The 16954-nt window shown below is 38.1% G+C and overlaps 1 long non-coding RNA gene across 2 annotated transcripts in view; it reads left to right on the forward strand.

Annotated features, from left to right (window-relative positions):
• LOC117664366 (uncharacterized) overlaps nucleotides 1–16954 on the forward strand; it is a 78767-nt gene that overhangs the window by 9347 nt on the left and 52466 nt on the right. The gene's annotated exons all lie outside the window — the stretch shown is intronic.

A 16954-nucleotide genomic window follows, 5' to 3' on the forward strand; every position in this document is an offset into this window, starting at 1 on the left:
TGTACAAAAATGACTCTTAAGCGTTTGTCTTGTAACCATGATTTAATTTTAATATTTATAGCCTGCCCCAATCAAATGGGTCTCTGAACAGAATACAATAAAGTTATAAACAAAAAAACAAACAAACGAAAAGCCACAATTATTAAAAACCTCAGTAAATTGTCAAAAACTTCATAAGGTTTCATAGCTAAAACAAGCTTAAAGCCAGATAATACTACTGAGAATCTGGGTACTCGACTGTATCGTATCAGCTGAGATTCTAAATTATACAATGCTTCTTGATTCCTATCAGAGGGTATGCACAGATCTTTATCCTTCCTTCCTTCCTTCCTTCCTTCCTTCCCTTCCCTTCCCTTCCCTTCCCTTCCCTTCCCTTCCCTTCCCTTCCCTTCCCTTCCCTTCCCTTCCCTTCCCTTTTCAGACTCAAATCAAATTAATATTGTGCAGAACAGGGCAGTGCATTGTCTATTACTAGGCTGGGCATCCTCCTTTGAAAATATAGGTGAATCTGAATAAATACCCCTCTAATTTCAGGAAAATGAGAAATGGGTTTCTGGTGAGAAGTAGCACAAATGTTCTATAAAGTGGATTCACACTGTCTTGTTAAGTATTGTATAACCCTTCATAAAATATATGTGTAGCTTGTGCTTTTGGATCTGACTCTTATTTTGAAGGAACTGATGACACCAATATTCTGAAGTACTTTCTCCAGCTTAGGTGTTCCAGTTATTAACATATACAGAGACAGCAAAGCCATGCTGATCAAATATTCTGGTAGCCGTTAGACTATGATGTGCTAGTACATTTATTTTTGAAACAATACAGCTGATAAACTGCTACAACAATCAATTTGCTGATATTCTCCTTGAAACACTCAAATGCTCTTGGACCAGCCAGCTTAAAAGATGGCATCATTCCATTTCAACCAGATCATTTTTAAGTTCTTCTTAGAAAGCTGTTCTCCAGATACTGTCAGTGAAGAGCTCTTTTTGGCAAGGGTGCCACTTCTTTTAAATAATTTTCTCTGGCAGAATTTCAGAATATTTCACTGTTGATTTTTGTTGAAGATTTATTTCATATAGCAGGGCTTTTTTGGTTGTTGTTGTTGCAAGGCTAATTTCAAGGACCAATTAAAACACATATTTTGTATATGGACATTGATTGATAGTTATTATTACTTTCTAGTTTTATAGGAACATTTTTTGCACAGAACAAATCTGAAGTAAGTGGGAGTAAAGGATTGTATTGGAATAAAATATTCAGGTTTCAGATAGTTGAAAAGTAAGCAGTAATCATCTTATCACATTGTTACATTATTAGTCTTCATTTTATTATGTATGTCTTAAATATTTCTGTAAAAATATAATCAATACATTATTCATATAAATGAGATAAGTACATGTTCCTTGCACCCTTCTGGATGTACACCATCACTTCTTGTACATAGTTTACTCTGGTTGCATTTGGGAAGTGTCAAACTATCTTTTCAAACTGATTTAGGAAGATTTGCAATAACTTCACTTGAGAAAAGTTGATCATAAATATACTTGGAATGGATTTATGTTAGGTATGTAGCTACAAATATTGAGAGAGAAATGTGGCTATAAAGCATTTTTCTCCTCTGAGGCATACATTAATACACAGGAGACTTGCAATGTAATTGAACAGATGCTCTGGAAAAGATCTTGTCCATTTTCCAAATTTTCAAGATCACAGGGACAAAAAAAGGGGAGGATAGAGGCGATAAAAGGAAGAAAGGGCTGTTGATAAATGCAGACATATCCCTCATCCGTCTGAAACAGATGTCACTCAGGGGATATCTCTTTTCGCACTGGTCAAGTTTAGCTTGTCAAATCTGACTTTGAAATCATTGTTCACCCCTTTAAAATACAGTGGTTGTCTGAGACAAGATAGCAGCATTTAGGCGCTCAGCAGGGGTGGGGAGAGGAAGAGAAGGAGGGAGACAAAGAGTCCACAGATCAATAAAAGCACTTTAGGATAATGGAAGGATCTAGAGAAAAACAAGTCTGGATGCCACAGCAGCTCCATCATTACCAGGAAATGCACATTTGCATGAGTGAAGCGCTTAATCCAGTGAGTTGCAAGGGAAGGACTGCAGGACACCTCCTTCCCTGTTGCAGCTGGGCCTGATGCTGTGAATGAGATATTCATTTGACACTACAGAATTATGCAAATTATGCCTTTGTTGAAACAACTGAACATACCAGCATCTCTCCTGATGATCTTAGTAATTGACTAGACCAGGGGTGTCAAACTCAAGGCCTGGTCAATCACTAAGATCTACCCCTCGGGGTGCTTAGATCTGGCCCATGGGGAGAAACAGTGAAGAACCAGCCCGCGATGTCTCTGCCAGCAAAAATGGAGCTTGGGAGGGAAAGCTCTGTTTTCACTGGCAGAGGATTGCAGGAGGCCTCCTGAAAATGGAGTTCGGGAGCCCGTTTTCACTGGCAAAGTGCTCCGGCCACCACAGGCATCCACGACACAAGTGATGAGCTGGCCACACCTACCTTGGCCATGCCCCTCTGGTCCCCTCTGGTCAAATACAACCCTGATGCAGCCCTCAATGAAATTGAGTTTGACACCCCTGGACTAGACCTATCACATATTCTAATCCCAAATTGTTTAGGATCTTATATACCACAACTAAAATACTGAACTGAATTATTATTTAGGTCTAATTAGCAGCCAATGCAGTAGCTTTTAGTGCATGCCTGGCCCCGCGTCCCATTTTACCAACTGACTACCCAAATTTTATACTAGTAAGTAATATAAGTCTGAAGTTACTAGGGTAAGAACAACCATAGCCATGATTAGTTCCTGACTATAATATGTAAAGTTGGTAGTAGGCAGTCTTGGCCATAGAGTTGAAAAAATATAACTTTCATATCTCTTTTACCTATCTTTTTCTAAGGAATTTCATGTCATTTGAACCTGAATTAAAGTTAAAATTCTGAGTAAGGTACAAAGCCTTCATTATAGACCAAAGGTACAGTTTGTCTTAATATGCTTACCTTAGATATAGCCTGGAATCTGGAAAAAAATATTTATATTTAACTAAATACTTAAATCTCTCCTTCTGGATATAGAGCTGGACAGCAGAAATGGTCATAAAGAAGCATTTTTCCTTGTTCTAATCTGAAGTGGTTCCTTCACAGAAACAAAAGAGCTATGCAAAGTCTTTTCATTTTGCAACATGTCTCATTTTAAAGCAATTTGGGCTACTATGCATCAAAGGGAGTTTTCTCAGCAAAACAAAACAATTTTTTTTAAAAAAGCAGAAAAGACATCAAAAGTGGCTGGACTAATGGCTAGGGAAGACAGCTAATCATTGCTGTTGTTGATTTGGGGGGGATTTGGGGGGATTGCTGTTTGCCATCAGGGATGTTTACAGATTAATATTTTACCTTTTTTTAATGCTAATATACAGTAACTTAATATATTTCAAAAATGCCCATCAAAGCCACATGATATTATTTATCACTAACATATTTTAGTTGCCTTTTTGGATCCAAACAATTTATTTCAAAGCAGCCATAGGGCAAGGAACAAACTGGATTATGATCCTGTTAGGCAGTGGAAAGCCTTAATTACTTATTTCCTTTTACAGTCCAAATTCAGTATGCAGAAGAAGGGATTTGCATAAGAAAGAAAATGTGTCTGCTATTTAGTTTTTGAAAGCCATTCACACTTGCTGATCATATGAATGGAATTATATCTAATTTGGCCTTTTGCATCCTGTCTGGTATATAGGAATCCTTAGAGCATTTAGTTAGCTCCTTTTCTATAACTTCAAACCACACACACACACACAACACACAACACACAACACACAACACACACACAAAGTTTGAAACACAAGGGCAAGGCTAACTAGGTGAATATTCCTTTGGAGACTGTACATTTCCTTTTAGTGCAGTTCTGGTTTAATGAACCAGAGAAATTAAGACAGTCTCTTCTGGAATAGTAGTGAACTTTCAGATATGCCAGAGCAGTCTGAGTCATTTATTGAGAGGCATTTTGGTTTGGTTCTGGTGTGAGAATTTCTTAAAACTTATTTCAGACAGGGTTTAACTTTAGGGAATAATACACTGATCCCCCCTCTTTCCACCCTGCCTCTCTCCTTCTCTTTCTCTCCCTCCCACCCTCTCTCTTCCCCCCCCTCTCTTTCTCTTTCTCTCTCTTTCTGTGGGGTGGTGGTCTCAATATTTGGGTCTTGAAATAAAAATCAACAGCAGAAAGTGAGGGAGTGGAAAGACATAATAGACTAAACTGAATCTGTGTTATAAGACAAACATCAAAGATTGTTTCCCTTTCATTAAAATCTCTTGCTATCTTTCTTCATCAACTGGAACTCCCTCTTTCTCACCCACCCCTCCTTTTTTTTTTAACAAAAACAAAGAACTGGGTTTTTAATAGCGACCTAAGGCCCTTTTTTTGGGTTTGAGTAATTACCAAAATTGTCCATAAATTGTCCGTTTCATGACACTCTGAATAGCCTCATTTATTCGTGACAACATACATCTGTTTCAATACACACACACACACACACACACACACACACACACACACACACACTTGCCGCCTTTTTTATTTCCATGGTGGGATTATCTATATGGTGCATTGGGGAGAGCATAGAGTTTCAGCCCCATCTCGTGTTTTGGCTGGTGGTAAGGTCCCCGTGGCCAAAGAGAAACTGAACTCTCACTGGGGAAAAACATATAAACATGGCAGTTATATTCTTAGGAATGGAATATGTTCCCTTCAGATGTGGCTGCTAAATGAATCATGTGAGAAAGGCCTTTTTCACTTGTGATATTCTGGGGAAACTTTAGAGTATAGAGGGGAAACATTTCCTTCTGTCTAAGCATACACCCGTTAATTTCCCTTTAGCATCGGCGAGCTGCAAAAAGAAATCATACGACATTTCAAGAAGACAGAATATTGAGTGACTCCACATAAAGGTAGTTTTACAAAAGTCTTAATATATGCATTTACTAAAACACACTATTAAAGAATAAATTTGATGTGCTGGGTATAGTTGTTTGTCAGCGTGCACAGTTTGTTTGATACATAACAATCTTATGTTTAAACAATTCATTATTATTGCTTGTGTGAGAAATGCCAGCTAATTTTCAAGCCAATATACTGTATATATGAACTCTAATTTGGTCACAAGTACAAATCATTATCATCATCATCATCATCATCACAAAAAAAATAGCAGGTAATAAGATCTGGCAATGGCTAAAAGCAGAAACATTGAAAAGAGACAGAAGGATTAATTCTGGCTGTACAAGACCAAGCCTTATAAACAAATGCATACAAACCCAGAATTGAGAAGAAAGCAATCTCTCCAAAGAAGCTTAAGAAAAAGAGAACTGCCTAGCTAGCTGCTGCAAGAACTTAGAGCAGGGGTCTGCAACCTTAAACATTCAAAGAGCCATTTGGACCCATTTCCCACAGAAAAGAAAGCACCGGGAGCCACAAAACCTGGGTGGGCGTGGCCAACTCGACATCACATGACACCGCCCCACCAGCCATGCCTATCCAGCCGGTCATTAGGGCAGAGAACCAGTTGTTAAAGAACATAGGGAGCCACAAAACCCTTTTGACATCTCTCTCTCCCTCCCTCCATCCCTCCCTCCCTCCCCCTCTGTATCTCTCTCTCTCTCTCTCTCCCCTCTCTCTGTATCTCTCTGTCTCTGCCCTGGCTACTTCTCCATCCCCCGCTGTCACCTTTACTTTCTCAAGCCAGGCAGGGAGTGACTGGGAGGGGAGGGCAAGGGGCAGGACCAGCCAGTGGTGGGATCACCTGACAAGGAGCCACAGCAGAGGGCTCAAAGAGGTGGCTCTTTGAGCCCTCTGCTGTGGCTCCTTGTCAGGTGATCCCACCACTGGCTGGTCCTGCCCCTTGCCCTCCCCTCCCAGTCACTCCCTGCCTGGCCTGAGAAAGTAAAGGTGACAGCGGGGGATGGAGAAGTAGCATGCGGCTCCGGAGCCGCAGGTTGCTGACATTTGACTTGTGATTAGAAACAACAGCATGACAAAGCAACAACAATGGTGCTTTGGAATATCTGCATTTGCCTGCAGTCAAGAAGTACTGGGGCCACAAAATAGACAAAGTAATAAAAAAATGAAGAAACTAAAGTGGTCTAGGACTTTAGAATTAAAACAGAGAATCATCTGCCATGTAACACACCGGACTTATAGTTATCAATCGGAAAGACAAAAAAGTAAAAAAAAAAAAAAAAAGATTTGGATATTGGATGTTGCAGCACCGGAGACAGCAGAATACAAAAGAAAGAACTGGAGAAAATAACAAAATACAAACACTTTTAAATACAAGTGGAACAACTGTGACAAAAGAAAACAAAGATAATATTAATAGTAATTCCCTGGAAAAAAAAGACCCAACCAGAAAATAAGACCTAGTATGATTTTTTTCAGGATGCTTGTAATATAAACCCTACTCCAAAAATAAGCTCCAGGTAAGATTATCAGCCAGATGGATGCATTTAGTATCATATTTTCCCAAAAATAAAACCTAACCAAAAAATAAGCCTTAATGCGTCTTTTGGAGCAAAAATTAATTTAAAAACAGTCTTATTTTTGGGAAAACATGGTAGTGCCTTGGATACAATCCAAAAACATCTGGAGTACCAGTTGAACACCATCGGTTTTGACAAAAGCACCATCATTCAATTGCAAAAGGCAGCTTACATTCTGTGACGCTACCTTTAACATCATCAAACAACAATATCTGTCTCTTCCAAAGTCCTTGGGAAGGTCTTGATAGGTGGACAAAATACATTCTAGACATTTGGCTGACTGTGCAACCAGGCAGAGAAAAAATATAGGTAATCCTTGATTTGTTATCACAATTGAGCCTCAAATTTATGTTGCCAAGTGAAACATTTGTTAAGTGAATTTTGCCCCCATTTTACGACCTTTCTTGCCAGAGCGGTTAAGTGAATCACTGTAATTATTAAGGTAGTCACATGGTTGTTAAATGAATCCGGCTTCCCCATTCACTTTGCTTGCAATAAGGTTGCAAGAGGTAATCACATGACTCCGGGACACTGCAACCAACATAAATATGTGTCAGTTGCCAAGCGTCTGTTGATCTCATAACCATGGGGATGCTGCAACAGTCATAAGTGTGAAAAATGGCCATAAGTCACTTTTCAGTGCTGTTGTAACTTTGAATGGTCACTAAACAAACTGTTGTAGGTTGAGGACTATATTTTAACAATTTTGATTACAGCTGGTGTAGAATTGGGATGAAGCATTGTAGAATGAGAACTATTTCATAGATAGCCTGAGTGGTTTTTGTTTGTGTCAGTGTGAGAAAGAGACCAAAAAAAAAAAAGGGAAGAGATAATTGCAAGAAGTTATAATGCTGCTGCTTGATGGGGTTAAGAGGGAAATGCAAGATGTTTTCTGTGGAATAATTAGCATGCTAATTTAACTACTGTATCTAATGCAGTTCAGAGAATACCATGTTAGAAACCACCCAAGAAGTCAGATTGCTGTTAATGAAGCAGAGCTATCTGGACTATGGTAAATAAGAATTTCAGTTGCTATGATCTCTTCATCCTTAAAATTCTCTACAATGGTGGCCAGAACACAGAAATAATTCGGGATTGTTTAGCTGTCACTGAACTAATTCTCCTTCTCCCTCTTACAGTGTTTTATGTAAAGTATTACGGGGTTATTTTCTGCAACTCCCATACTCTCACTCTCTGTTGACCCAGAGTTCTGGAGAAATGGATCAGAATTAGCTTTGTGGAGCCAAAAGAATGGAACTAGTTCCTTATCTATTACAATGACTAGAAATGAGAACTCAATCTAAATTACCTTACCCTTCTCCCCTTAGTCCAAGGTTTGGAAATCAACTCTAATCATAATACTTTTAATCACACTTTTGACTCAAAGGCCAGGTCCCTGTCCCATTCCTGCTGGAGGCACCATTTTAAGGTGCTTCTGGGTTGAAAAGATTAGCCAGTGACATAACCATTGGCCACCGAACACCTGTGGGTGCTCCTTTCATGTGCCCAACAAGGAGCTGGAGTGAATAATGGGACCTCACCCTGCCACACAGCAGCACTCAGTTCTCAAACATGTCCTGCTACCCTCCAACCCAGCATCCTAACCTCATAAACCACAAAGGGCAGGTAAGAAACATGATAAAACAATTAAAAGAAAAGTGATTTTTTTTAACTTTGCAAAATGAATTCTGCAAAACTAAGTTTCATACAATTTTAAAGTTATGTAAGAACTTAACATAAGAAAGAACATAGGAATATGGTGGCTCAGTGGCTAAGATGCTGAGTTTGTCAATCAAAAGGTCGGCAGTTCAGCAGTTTAAATCCCTAGTGCAGTGGTTCTCAACCTTCCTAATGCCGCGACCCTTTAATACAGTTCCTCATGTTGTGGTGACCCCCAACCAGGGGTGGGTTCAAAATTTTTTTACTACCGGTTCTGTGGGCGTGGCTTATTTTGTGGGCGTGGCTTGGAGGTCATGTGACTGGGTGGGCATGGCTAGCTGGTCATGTGACCGGATGGCCATGGCTATGTGTACAGGGACTACTCAGAGGGCTGAAAAAAGTCATTTCTGACAGGTCCTCACACTTTTGACTGGTCCTCACACTTATGACCATCCTCACATTTATGCCTGTGCAGCATTCTTAACAACCATGTCACTCATTTCACAACTGCTTCTCTTCAACATGGTATAAGATAGGGCAAAAAATGTAAAATGTGAGGACAGTCGTAAGTTCAAGGACTGGTCAAAAGTGCGAGGACCAATCAAAAATAACTTTTTCAGCCCTCTGAGTAGTCCATATACATAAAAGGATAAAGCAATAGAGAGGGATGAAGGAAGGGAAGGGAAATTAGAGTAGGAATGAGGGTAAGAGAGGGAGGAAGAGAGGAGGAGAAGGAGAAATAAAGAGGAAGTAGGGAGAAGAAGAAGAGGGGGGGAAGAGAAAGTAAGAAAGAAAGAAAAGACAGAGGTGGTAGGTTTGAGGAGAAAGATTGCTGTACAATAAAAAAGATGAAAGGGAAGAAAGCCAACCCCAAACAAATATAAAGATATTAAGATAAAGAATGAATTGTTAAACTTTAAAGAATAAAAGAGAACAAATAGCAATAAATAGCAATAATTAGAAACACACATACAAACATACAACGTATTTTCTTTGAACAGAGTATTTGGCCGGTTCACAAATTTAAACAGTTGTAGGAGGTTAGCACCCACCCCTTTCCTAGAAGAATGAAATATTTTGGGAAATATTAAAAAGGCAGAATATTATATTTCCCTGGATGAGAAATGGAGAAGCATATTTTACAGACAAATCAGCTCCCACCTTCCTGCCCCCCACCCTTTGTTAATGGGCCAGAGGCAGGAAGTCAATCCTTTGTCAAAGGACATTTGCAACACAATAGCAACAGAAACTAACACAATGGGCCCCATCAAGCCATGTGATCCTGTCCACCATTAAACATCTTTCCAAGCAGTCTCCATGTTTCCAGTGTCTTTTCCCCCACTTGGAGCAGAACCCAGAAGGATATTTCTTCCAACACAGTATTTAGTCATTTCAATTAAATTTACAATTTCTATATTTCCTTTTTACCATATTTATTCCTCATCTATTTTTTAAAAAAACCAATATTACCTTTCATCCTCATCTCTAATCTTAATCAAATTCAATTTTTCCCTTCTATTCTATACTATACCCCTTCACATTGTCATCTATTTTCATATCCATCCTCACATTGGTTAATTATGTAATACAGTTGTTTAATACAAATTCAACATTTTAATATAAATCAATTAGTTATACAACTATCTTTTTGTATATTAATCAATATGAACATGAATATTCCAATTATTTCCATGCAATCCAATTTCTTACACATCAATTAATATTTACCAATAATAATAAACCAAATAATTTCCCCCATATATTCCTCCAAACCACAACTTAACCAATTAATAGTATCTCAATTATTACAATTCCCTAGTTAAATAGAGCTTTTTTTCTTTTGTGTTTTAAAATCTTGGAACTCTCCTCTTTTGCCCTAAATTTCCCATTGTTTGCAGTTTTGCACTTACCTTTTTTGGTGGAGGAAAAAGAAAAAGAAATCTCTCTGCCTCATTTTGTCACGTTGCAGCCTGCTTACTTTCAATTTCGCTTTTTCAGCATAGCTAGAGGGAAAAAAATCTGGTCCAGGAATTTACCTCTTTGCAGCTAGCTCTTTGAAGCCCCGCGGCAAGAATTTAAACAGTTTTTTTTCCCTCTAGCCATCAGCTGGGACTCCGGAGGCAGCAATAGAATGGCAGTGGGCAGGGTAAGCGAACGGCGACCGAGCGATCCAGGAGAGGCAGAGGGTGAGGGTGAGTGAAGGCGTGGGGGGGGGCGAGAGAGGGCTTTGGCGACCCCTGGGAAATGGCCGTTCGACCCCCAAAGGGGTCACGACCCCCAGGTTGAGAACCGCTGCCCTAGTGCCACGTATGGGGTGAGCTCCCATTACTTGTCCCAGCTTCTGCCAACCTAGCCATTTGAAAGCACATAAAAAGTGCAAGTAGAAAAACAGGGACCACCTTTGGTGAGAAGGCATTCCGTGCACCTTTGGCATTTAGTCATGCTGGCCACATGACCACGGAGACGTCTTTGGACAACCCTGGCTCTTCAGCTTTGAAACGGAGATGAGCACCGTCCCTTAGAGTCGGAAATGACTAGAATATATGTGTGAGGGGAACCTTTACCTTTAAGAACTTAACTTTGAATAATGCTAGGCACTTTTCCTTCTTCCTACTCCAGTTTGAAAAGACAATCTTTGAATAGAAATTTTGACTATGTTGGACTTTATTTATTTTTTAATGTCACATTTCTGAGCACTGCAGTTTTTAGACAGACATGCACAATGTTCCTATATAGAGAGGAACATACACAGTTCAACAGAAAGAGCCATGAATGCCATCTCATTTTGCAGGCCCAACATATTGGAGGAAAAATGACTTGCTTCAACCAGCAGCTTGGTGCTGATTCCAACAGCAAGACATTTCCACTTGCATTCAGCATTCCTTTCCCATACTTTATGAGTGTCAGGGTTTAAGAGACTTTTACCAAGCCAATAGGTAGTGAAGGAGCTTGCTGTGCCTTTAAATCTATATCATATAAACTAAGAAAAATATATGCTATTTCTGTCAACCATGCCAATGGTACTGAACGTGTGCAAACTTTCCACTAAAGGTTTTTGTAACTTAATTTTACTCTGGAGATAAGAAAAAGCCAGAGATTCTGTTTCTCTTTGGAACTTGGCTTCAAGCCACATCTTTCTTTTTCAGCTTCTCCCCCTACCCCCATTCATCACTGTTAATCATATGGTTCTATCTTCCCTATATTTCTCTTGTCAAGCTATTAAGAAGCTATGGAAAGAAAAGGAGGGGGAAAATAACTTAAATATAAAACAGTATAGTTGCCTTGTAGTTGTACATGTTGGTGAAACATACTTTTGGAGAAAGACAGATGGAAAGAGAAAAAGATTATTTCACATATTTGTTTAAAGAAAGAAAGGCCACGACTTTTGTTTTTCAGATGAAAAAGATGAGTAGAATATTCTGATATTCTTCAACAGACACTGAACTGTTGAATACAGATAACATGGATAAAAAAGAGGTTGATTTTGTTTTATTTTGTATAAACAACATATGATGATCCATTGCTTTTCACATTCTAATAAGATGAAAGTTACTTAAGTGACTCAAAAAAAATATTCTGTAATGTACATCAAATATATGGAATAACCAGATTCGTTTTTGGCTTTAGTTCCTAGAGTAATATGTATGTGAATGGTGATAGATGAGCCAACAAGAACAACAGTGTCTGAATGCCTGAACCTATGCTTGTTAAACCTATGCCTGAACCTATGAATGTTAAAAGCCCTGTTCTAACATTTTACAAAAAATTGGAAGATCACAGACATCTTGGCCCTTTTTCCTTTTTTTTTCCTATAGGAAAGGTATATAGGACAACACAACTATATTTTGGTGAATGTAATTACAAACCTTTACCATATAGCTGATTATCCTTCATTTGGAAGATTCATTGAGAGATTCATCTGAATGGGAGTGAACTTTTTATAGATCTGTCCCATCATTGGGAAGACTGCGGCTAAAAGGGAAGGAGGCATACTATATATTTCTGTCAATCTTCATTCTTTTTGCAGGGGACAAACCTGAAGAGGTCTACAACATTTCAATTTAAGCTGGAAATCATATTGAAGATCACAATACTTTAGCACAATACTTTAGCACAATATTTCACAATACTTTACCACAATATTTACCTATTTACCATAGGTAAACTTAACTCTCTAGCACAGGGGTGTTAAATTGACGTCCCGTGGGCCAGGCCACACCCATCCCAGCTGTGTGAATTGGACCACTGCCTTGGTAGTACAGTGGTCTAAAGCACCCTGTTATTAAGACCAGCTGCCTGCAATTACTGCAGGTTCGAATCTCGCCAGGCTCAAGGTTGACTCAGCCTTCCATCCTTTCTAAGGTAGGTAAATTGAGGACCCAGTTGTGGGGGCAATAAGCTGACTTTGTATAAATATACAAAAGGATGAAGGCTATTGCTTAGCACATTGTAAGCCGCCCTGAGTCTCCGGAGAAAGGCAGCATATAAATCAAATTAAAAAAAAAAAAGTCACAGAACATCACATGACGGCAACATGATACCATGAGCTTGACAGCCATGCTCTAGCATGATCATGTTTACTATAGCCTGGAATAATGCCACACATCAAAAAATTGCTCTAAAATCCTAAAAATGAGGTAGGAAAACAAAACCTTCTTTCACTTTCAGAAAATTGGGAGATATATTTCAGTACAATATTTGTTGAAATGAAATGCTTTAAAAGTTCTCGAATCTATATCAGCAGTTCATTTGTAAAAAGGATAGGTTCAGACATTTCCAAAATGAGCAGTGATTTGGTTGGCTCTTGAATTCTGCTCGTTTCAAATTAAATTTTAATAGAGATATTTCAAGTCTTTATCTTACACTGCAATCCTATCAAATCAGCTCCTAAATCCCATTCTGTTTAACAAAACCTATTCCAAGTTAGTGGCTACAGGGTTGCATCTTTAATCAATATATTAGCAGTAAGGCAGAGTACATAAGCTTAGATTTTCTCCCCTCCCCTCTCCATTCTATCCTTTCTATCCAGAACAGGACTCTTGTGAAATTAAGGTGTTAAATTGTCCGTAAGCAGTTTGGTTCATGAAGAAGTTCTTATCATGCTTTGCTTGCTGTGAATCAATCCTTTCAATTAAGGCTGCTGGGGGAAATAATGATGTTTTTATTTGCAATTACAGCTTTAAATTAGGATCAATAGAGATGGCTACAGCCTTACCATACCAAGAGTACTGAGAGGTTAGTAATAACAGCTCAAGTAAAGGGAGGGGAACACCCACATTCTAGCATATACACAGGCATACACAGGTAATAACCCAAGATTAGAAAATGAAGACTGAATTAAGTTGATTTCATGTTTGCTTTTCTTTTACCTATTTGTTACCTAATGATAACCCTAAAAAATATCATGGTAACACCTAGAATCTTACCACCACTACAGTATTTGATTTAGTATTTTCTCTGAGACTTTGGTTCAAAATGCATATTCTCTAAGTTACTTCTGTATGATTCACAAATTATTTGGGCCTAGTCAAAGATTGAAGAATTAGGCCTGGTAGCAACAACCAAGATTCTCAGTCAGGTGTCAGTATTAGTTAGGGCAATTGCCATTTTAAATTGCCATTTGTTGCCAAGGGATAGCATTTCACTGAAGGCCTGTGTATAGCAAGAATTCACAGCCATTTTTGTGACTCGCCACTACTTGTATACTTGCTATCTGATGGTGGTTGTTTACTAATTATTCTGTGGACCTTACTTCATACCTAAGTGGTCAGTAGAGGGGGCAAGCCTAAGTGCACTAACGTGCCTATTGTCCCTGTCATTGTATTTTTATTTTCTTATTCTTGTTCTCATTTTTGTTTGACAAATTCAAATAAATAAATAAATAAATAAATAAATAAATAAATAAATACATTACATACATACATACATACATACATACATACATACATACATACATACATAATAGACGAAGCCAGAATCTTCTGATTTATGATTAAAACTCTGTTCTTTGATTGGAAGTCTTGCCTTGATCACTTTCACACTATATAAGTAGCTTATGGATCTGTGTATGCAAATGGTAACTACTTTCTAGTACAAATTATATTTGGGTTTTGTTTGCTTTTTTGTCTTGGCATGAGAATCTACCCAATACAATGGAAAGCCAAAATATCAGTTTTTGAGGTTTAGTCATTCTCTGCTTATTTTATAGTTGCTTGAGGACTATGATGATATCAATCAAGTGTGGTTAGCTGGGTAATGTTTCAGTTGAAAATATCCCTCATAATTATGATTGCTTAAGAAAGTCATCATTCATTGTAGACTGAAGTGAACTTCAATATCAAACAAACAATCACTTATTTCTGTTTATCACTATGCACTACCTCAGATGTGATGAGGTTGGGGGGGGGAAGAGTTATGCTTGTTAAAGTAATTGCTACCATACCATCTATATAATCTATTCATTTCATAACCAAATCCCAGCATGAATAGCCCCTCTATTGGATTCCCATAGCATTGCAAAAGGTTTGGATGAATAAACCAATTAGTGTAACCCAAGTCATAGGCAAGTATCTTCCTCGTATAGCTAGTATCACAGATGGCAAATGTAGTTAGGCAACCACATTTCTTGCCCATAGTTCATCTGCTGTGATGCACAATTGTCACTCTCATAATTTCTGAGTGGGTAGCATTATATATTTTCTTTTAACTATGTTACTGAAAAATATAAACCTGATGGTATATTTGATGCTCCTGTGTATGTGTGCTTAGTCTGACATTGTACTGAAATGTGTACAGTAAAATTTAGTGTAAAGAATCTGACACCCATTTTTAGAACCATCTATCAGAAGAAAATGCCTGAACAATTAATTTAAAAACTTTCTGCCTGCCATGTGGATTTTATAGAGAACAAAAAGCTTTACCATTGACCTGTCCCTTATCCATCAAATGCTTTGATTTATATTTCAATCATGAATATTACACTGGCCTTTTTAAGATTTATTTCTCCAGACTGCACAATATTGTCTGGTTTCTTGTTACAGTTTCTGTTGTACTAAAGAAATAATGGTCTTGTTAATTCTGTAAACATTACCATTGCAACTTAAAATAACGATTTTTTTTTCATAAAAATCCATATTGCTATTAGGTGATTTGTTCTTATAGGCTTACCATTCATGTATCCAAATAATGCATTGTTGATTTGATTACAGTTTTGCTTTTCATGCATGCCAACAAATCAGGAATATATTCTGGGTTTCTGAAGATTTTCACATACAAGTATGTCAAATTGCCTCCTGCATTTATATTCATAAGAATTCTACAAGGTAAAGCAGGAATCTTATACACAATATGTGATGCTCACTTGGAACAATATACACATTAAAATTGCCCTTTCCAAAACTGAACAGAAATGGCCTAATTTGCTATCTGCAAATGGTATGATGAGTTAGTAGTGTTATTTCAAACCAATCCTGTCACAAAGGATTTCCATGTTTCGTGGAAAATTATCTTAGCTATATAAATTCTGTAAATGTATTCAATGACTTGTTCTGAATTCAGTGGCAAATCCTATTTCTGAAATAGATGGCTTAGTGGTTTACAAATCAGGATACTTCAAATATCTATGTATCTTTATAGTTTGCACTGAGAAAACAGAAAGTAGTAATAGTTTGTATTAAGAAAATAGGAAGACTTGGTTTAGTATGAGCCACAGTGGTGCAGTGGTTAGAGTGAAGTACTTCAGGCAGTACTTGTGCTGACTGCCAGCTGTCTGCAATTTGGAAGTTCAAATCTCACCAAGCTCAAGATTGACTCAGCCTTCGTCCATCTAAGTTAGGTAAAATGAGGATCCAAATTGTTGGGGGCAATATGCTGACTCTGTAAACTGCTTGGAGAGGGCTGTAAAGCACTGTAAAGTGGTATATAAGTATAAGTGCTATTGTTATTGCTAGTAATGTCAATGTAGACTGTCAGCAACTCCCCAAAGCTTCAAATATTTTCAGTTTTTCCTGGAGAAACCAGGGCTTGAAGCTTGAGTCTTTTGATAAATTTGCTCTCCACCACAGCTTGTTGTTGGCTTTTCATGTAGCCAAGGAGCCATGTAGACTCCCATACAAAATGGTATGTATTCTTTTTACTATTAAGGAACTGAGAGTAAGAGTTAGTTTAAATTCTCATAGGAAAGTTTTCATAGAAGGAGGAGGGGCTCCAGGTGATCTTGGATGAGTATCAGATGCCATGAAGGCACTACAGATGGAATTAAATGCCATTGCAGAATATTTCTGAAAGACGAGGTTAAATAATGGAGAATCTTGCTGCCACCTAATGATGCAATAATGGTTAAACAGTTCCAATGGCTGTTGAAGATGGTTTGTTAGTTTTGGGATTGTGATATAAAATAGAATGAACACTTCATACTTGCAAGAATCTGGGGGATGCAGAGTGTAAGCCAATCACTCCCAAAACACTTGAAATCACAATTCGGGGGAAGAAAACTGATGAAAAGGAAAGGTTCCATGAAACACTCTCCCAGAAGAAAATGAGCCAAAAGATAAGTGAAAGTACAGAAAATCAAATTTGCCTGGGGATCAATAGCCAACCAAAGTTATTAGACACCTCCCCAGACTTACAAGGGTTCACCTCTGCCAATTCATTTGGTAAGCTTCTTCATTAAACTTGGATGGATATGGAGAAGAAGTTCTAGTAATTAGTGCAATTTAGCAGTACCA

Source organism: Pantherophis guttatus, chromosome 3 (assembly GCF_059756535.1).
Source record: "Pantherophis guttatus breed Tessera chromosome 3, ASM5975653v1, whole genome shotgun sequence".
Lineage (NCBI taxonomy): Eukaryota > Metazoa > Chordata > Lepidosauria > Squamata > Colubridae > Pantherophis > Pantherophis guttatus.